The 6,689-nt window shown below is 43.1% G+C and overlaps 1 protein-coding gene across 2 annotated transcripts in view; it reads right to left on the bottom strand.

Moving 5' to 3' along the window:
- The window catches only part of VSNL1 (visinin like 1), a 190,924-nt gene extending 190,611 nt beyond the window's left edge, over window positions 1–313 (bottom strand). Inside the window, exon 1 of one of the 2 annotated variants that reach the window (XM_019520779.1) lies at window positions 50–313. The gene's annotated coding sequence lies outside the window, so the exon portion shown is untranslated. The remainder of the gene's footprint in view (window positions 1–49) is intronic. The other variant, XM_019520778.1, reaches the window with a different exon arrangement.
- Window positions 314–6,689: the final 6,376 nt, after the last annotated feature.

Here is a 6,689-nt window from a genome sequence, read left to right as displayed (position 1 = left end):
GCCGCCGCTCCTGTGCCCGCGGCGGGCGGGCTGTCGCGGGCACACTTACAGCTGGCGCCGGGCGGTGTCACCTTAGGGCACGGGAGGCGAGTGGGAGCGAGGACGGGCCGGGCACCGCAGCTTCTCTCTGCAGCTTAAATCCCCCTCGGATCGCGCCCGCGAGCCCGGCGGCTGCTACCCCGCGTCCCCCCGCTCTGCTCTGCGCCGCGGCTCGGGAGTCCCACGGACATGCACGGCTCCCCGGCTGGCTGGAGCCGCCTGCGCACGCGCTGCCGGCTTCCCGGCTCGGTGCAGTGCCGGATTTTGCTCCCCATCTGATTTGGCTCCCGGGAGGCGAGAGCATGCGCAGATCCCCGCGCCCAGCCTGCTGCCAGACAGCGGCTCCCTGCCCTGGGGGGGAGGGGGAAGGCCGGGGCAAGGTTGGGGCGCTCAGGGCGGGGGGAGGGAGCAAAGAGCAGGAGGAGGGGGAGGGAGACAACAGGGGGGAAGAAGGGAGCAAACTTGCAGCTGGGAGGGCAGATCTGTGATGGGGGCAGCAGAAGGGAGAGAACAAGGGGGAAGAAGGGAGCAAACTTCCAGCTGCAAGGGTGAGAGGCGACAAAGATGAGTCCAGGGAGAGCATGAGCCAAGGGATGGGGCAGGTGGAGAAATGCGTGGGCTGGAGGAGAGCAGCATGTGGGGAGAAGCAGCCCATGGCGCAGAGACAGAGCAGCCCAGATGTGACTGCATTTAAAAGGGTAGGTGAGGTTCTTTTTGAGTAGATGGGATGTCTTTTATTACACCATGTTGATCTAATACAAGACTTCCCATCTACTCAAAGAACCTGCCCATGTCCTCAGACCAACAGGGCTACAACCAGAAACCCAACTGCATTAAAAAAATGTACAAGACAAGTGTGGAGTGAACTTGAGGTGGTTGTTTTCACACCAGCACCTTATCTGGCCTGTGTGGTGGCAGGGTTTTCCTTCATCTTCAGGTCACCTTTAAGATACCACCCTTTCTGCCGAAGCGTTTTCCATCACAAATATAAAGCGGATCCCCCCCCCCACACACACACACACACTTTGGTCACCACAGGACTTCAACAACAAAGCAGGCTGCAAGCCGCTATACAGCCAACCTCGTCCTTATTCCTTCCAGTGGTCAAAAAAAGAAACACTGGGGCAATACCTTGGTTACACACACAGTGCCCTCAGAGATTAGTGCTGTCTATCGGCTTTACACGTACAGTGGAGTGATTCATTGCTTCTAGACAGCGCGCTGCTGTACGGGTTCGGTAGAAATCGTGTAGTATGCAAAGGAAAAGGGTTATGTAATGGGCGATGGTATGGTTGACTATAATGTACAAGCATTAGTTTAATAATAGTTTTAGCAGAGAGAGAGAAAGGGAGAGAGACAGTCAAAATGCTAATGTCAGGGTAGAAAGTGTTAAGCCTTAGACAAAAGAAAGGATAGATACGCTAAACAGGAGCAAAGGTGGTAGACAATAGCAAAAAGATTGGTATGCGAGCTACTTGGCTCCAGTGCATTTAAGAACAGGCTAAAGCAAAACAAGTAATGTAGAAGGAGGTTTTGTGTTGGGGAATACAAACTAGGCACGTGAAAATTTGAGGCTACATTTGATCAGTTTCTGACATGCAAAAAGAAATTATATAATGAGAAATCCAGGGGGGTTAAACAGAGCACAAAAGAGCAGTTGTTTGCCAGTGTGAGCTGCTCTGCTGGAGCGAACCAGCATGGGACAGCTCGATTCTCCCTCACTAGCCCAGTTGTAGGTCTTCTGATTAAATGCTTGTAACTACCGCGTGGGTGCTGTCAATTCAATTTGAAATGTAAAATAGCTGTATAACTGCTACCAGCCTTCAGATTTAATAAAGGAGTTTTAGATGAATTAGTGACATAGTTAGTCCAATTCCAACAACACTTTGAAACCTACTACAAAAATATAGATGCTAGCTTCCAGCTAGTCCTGCTCATTTTTTAAATAAACAAATGGCCTCTCTTCTTTCTTCTTGTTTTAATAATTATTTGTAGTTTAGTAGCTCCAAGAGGTCAGAGCTCCAGTGGTCAGTGCAAGAGGTCAGTGTTGATATTTTGTGAACATACAATCAATAAGACAGTCCCACTACTGAAGCCTTCCTAATTTTTCCACAGGTTTGCAAAGGTTTACACACGTTTAACTTTATGTGAGTAGTCCTGCTGGCTGTTCACAACACAACACAAAGTCCTGATTATGCAACTATTAATTGGGTTTTGAAGAAGGATTTGAAGAAGGATATTATCTTTTGGTGTATATTATTTGATTGTATGGGATAATTCTATTTTTATTAGAGAGCCCCAAGCAAGAGCAAAGCTGGACTGGCAAAATCTTGTACAAATACCCATAAAGACTCAGCACTTTTCCTATGTGTGATCAGTCTCAATCAGCATTTTAAAAACTGCATCTTTGCCTACTTAAACAATTACAAAAATAAAAGTTATAAAGGGGGGAACCCCCCTTGGAAATTCCCAAATGCATTAATCTTAGTTTCAAAACCATTTAAGGTTACATTGTGATTTACAATGCACACCTGTAAAATATTCAGAGCTGTCCACTGAGCGGGGCAAAACAGGTCAACTGCCCTAGGCCCGGCGCTTTGGGGGGCCCAGCGGAGCTGAGTGGAGTCACCACAGCCCCTCCCAGGGGCCTGCCTGGAGCTGGCGGCTCAGCCTTGCATCGCGAAAGAAGTGTCCGGCCGTGTGCCATCCCTCCTGCCGTGCGCCACTAGCTGTGCAGCCACTGAAGAGCAATTCATTCAAGGCTCATGGGATCCGGTTGGCCCCGGACACAATAAGTAGAAGTGGATGTAGTGCTAGGTTCTTTGTTTAAGTTCCTGGGTTAAGTCTCTGAAATTCCTGACAGTCTTCTTCTGTCTTGGCTAATTTAAGTGATGTTGTGTCATCTGCACATTTTGCCACCTTGTGGCTTTCTTTTCTTTTCAAATAATGTATAAACCTGTTAACATTTCATGCTAGGCACTGTTATGGCAACAATTAACTTTTAGCTATGACAAAAACTGACTTTCCTCCCTCCTGGTTTTCTGCCCAGTTTTTGATTCATGACAGTAGTCACCCTCACCAATATGTTCACGTCAGTGTTTTTGAGTGTCCATCTTAGGTCTGTACAGCAATCACTGCAGTGTCTGTAGCTTAGACAAAGGCACTTGAGTTAGCTTTAAACTAGGCTTGCTCAGGTACTGATAGCAGTTTTGGCAGGGGCTGCATGGAGCTCTGTGGGTTAATCACCTGGATATTTACTCAGCTTCTCTGGTGGCTTTTGCAGCCCAGGTTGGGTTTTGTGCAGCCCTGGTCACACCTGAGCTAGCTTGTTGAAAGCTGGGTTAGAAACGTCTGCATGAGCTACAGCCACTGCAGCAACTGCAGGAGACAAAAACTAAACTTAAAGGGGCCCTGTTTTCAAAATGCGCTGGGCACTCACTTGTCAAAAAACAGGCCATTTTTAGCTATTTCTAGCCTAGGAAAACCGGTTAAGTTTAAAGCAAGTTTGCTAGCACAGATTTAAACAGGACATGTGGTAACATCCTGCCCTCATTGAACCGAACAGCAGAACTCTCAATAGCTTCCAGGAAGCATCAATAGGCAGGACATATTGTGTAACATGTTGTAAACAGGGCAAGTAATGTTTAAATTAGGGTCTTGACCCTGTGTAAAATCATGTTAGTTAAAGCATCCTGTGATGAATGTATTTGACAATACAATCGTTTTATTCAGGGTTTTGGATATTATAAATTATATTAATTTGTCAGTTAGTAACTTTAAAAGGTTTTTTAAATAAAGGGTTGGATCAACTACAATGAAGTTAGAGAAGGCCAGCAATCCAATTCAAAGTTTTTGTTTAGTATAAATCAGAGTATTTTTTAGGACGGGAGTGAGAAGCATGGATGGAAGTCTAAGTACGTGTTGCTTTTTTAATCTTAGGTACTTATCTACCCCCTCACAGTATCTGATCATAGTACCCACAACATATTTATTGTCCTCCAAATACCCTTACAAAGTAAGAAAGTACTATGAGCTTTGTTATATGGATGGAAAGCCGAGGCAAAGAGATTAAGGGCTAAATCCTCTTTCACCCTTGCACACCTAAGTGACACATATAGTTGCATTTCTGTTGAACGTGATGCTGCTTAATTAAAGTTTTATATATGTCATTTAGAAAAACTACTCCAATAGGAAATATATGTAGAAACACTTAGCTGTTCTAAGAAAAAATAAATTATTCACTAATCGAAAGCTAAATCATTACAGCTTTTAGAATAAATAAGCAAAGTTATGTCTTGCTTTGGGTGAAGGCCTCATTTCCCCTTTGTTAAGAGAGAGCTGTCAAAAACTGCTTAGTGCTTGACAAAAATGGAGGACAGGTTACAGAGTCCATTTCTGAAAGATGATACAGGAAACACATCCCTTTTTTATCCTCTTTTCAGATCCTGGCCATAAAGTTTAATGACTAATAGAGAAATTCCTCAGAAATCACATTCCCTCACCCCTTTTCTGTACTGCACCACATCCAGTATCTGACATGGTTCTTCAGTAACAAACTGCATTCCCTTAGTCAGTGCTGGAGGCATGTGAGGAGATCAAATTTCTTCACCAGTACTACTACCACCACCACCACTTATTATTATTATTTGCCTAGGGAAAGTCCCTGTCTTGAAGAGCTTACATTTTATCACCTATTAGAAATCTTGACCCCCTGAATCTTGCAACTTTTTGCAGAAGGAGCAAAACACTCTGCTGTTTCCCCCATCTACAGTCCTTCCCTCCCCAAAAAGGAATACTAAATACTAGTAGGTGTGTAATATCTGAATTTGCAGAGAGGCAAATTAGCAGGGATGCATGCCCTCCCCACCTCCATCTTCCTCTTCACCCAAACACACAGTGCACCCCTAAGGAGACAGAGAATTCAACCATTCATAGCTTCATGCATGAATCTTCCAAAAGGATCCAGGGAGTCATTCTCTCAGCAGGTGGCTTATGGCTAATGAGGTGGTTTTGTTTTGTTTTTACTATAACCTCCTATTTTAACTGACACAGATGTAATTGCAGATTACTATTTAAGTGGTTGATTTTTTTCTTCCAAATTGTGTAGATAATCTCAGAAAATGTTCAATACACATCTGGATTGTACTGGAAACAAGAACAGATGAAATATAAATGGAACTTAGTTATGTGTATGGGAGATATATCTGTATCTCTATATATACAAATATATATTTGTGTGTGATTGTGCGTGCATATAAGCAAAAAGCTTATATATGTGTGTGTATGCATGTATATATAGGCATATGCAAGTATATATGTATATACACATGTATGGGTATATATACATGGAGATATATAAGCTTCTGCTTGTATATATGAACACACATCAGCACCCACTTCCTCTGTACATATGCATATACATCCCAGTGTTTTCAAATGTCTAATATATAATATTAAGGGAATGATTTCCCTCTTTCCTCACCCTTCTTAGCTACAATTTCTTAAGGTTGAGACTCACTTGCCTGTTATACAGAGAACTGAAAGCAGCAATGCGGCTGTGAGGATTGGCAGGAAGGGTCTGCTTCAAGGCTTTGTGACTAATCAAAGCTGCTGGCAGCACACTGCAGTTATGAGGGGGTGAAACCCTTCATGCTCTGGAGAAAACAGTGTGTGTGACCAGAGTTATCAATTTCAAAACGACTAAAGATTGTCCTGATTCTTGCCTGCATTATATATCAATTATATGCAAATTACATTTTCCATACACTTATGTAAACATATATCTGTATTATACATCAGCATTCATGCATATTCATTATTAAATACATGCAATTATATAATCTTCTGATTCAGCCGTCTTGTAAGGATTCCCTTTTTCGTAGTGCTTATAACAATGGAGGCAAAACAATACTTTATTAATAATCCCTTATTCCCACCTCTGGCTCTAGTTTCACTAGCCCTGACTCTTCTGCCTTGCTGTGTGACTTTGGCCAGGTCATCTAACCTGTCTGCATCAAAGGTTTTCCTATCTGTAAACCAGGCATAGTAACACTTGCCTCCTAGAGCTTTTCCCCGTGTATGAGATTTATTTATTTAAAATACATATTAAAGAAAGTACATATTCTTTCATACCCTCCAAGTCAGAGCTTTTGGAGTTATCATCTAAAAATATTGATTATCTTAATTCTCTCAGGACAAAAGGATCAGGCTTGCAAAGAATTCCATTATATAACAATTATCCCTGCTGATGTGTCTTGCAGTCACTAAGGGCCAGATTGTGAGCCTTACAGTTGCAGTGATGACTGGTTACTTATACAAGTAGGTACTACTGCTGTTACATATGGGAGGTATTAACTCATCAATGAGTAAAATGTTCACAATCTGGCTATGAAAAAACAGTTAATTTCCTATAGTTAGCAGCAGCTGGCTGGTTGCACAGAGATGACAGAACTCCCAAGCCTTATACTTTTTACTGTAAATTTGAACCTTAAAGTATTGTGTGTGGCTGTACCTGTGTGGTTGGAGTCTGGACAGTTAAATATACGTGTTAGCTCCTCTGAAGTCTATAGAGGTGCTCAGTCCTGAGCCTGTACCGCAGGACATTTTTTATTTCGATGACTGATTGTTGTGAGTCATTAACTGTAATGTCT

The sequence above is a fragment of the Gavialis gangeticus genome, unplaced genomic scaffold (genome assembly GCF_001723915.1).
Source record: "Gavialis gangeticus isolate Ggan-Ray unplaced genomic scaffold, GavGan_comp1, whole genome shotgun sequence".
Lineage (NCBI taxonomy): Eukaryota > Metazoa > Chordata > Crocodylia > Gavialidae > Gavialis > Gavialis gangeticus.
This window is presented reverse-complemented; position numbering and strand designations above follow the sequence as displayed.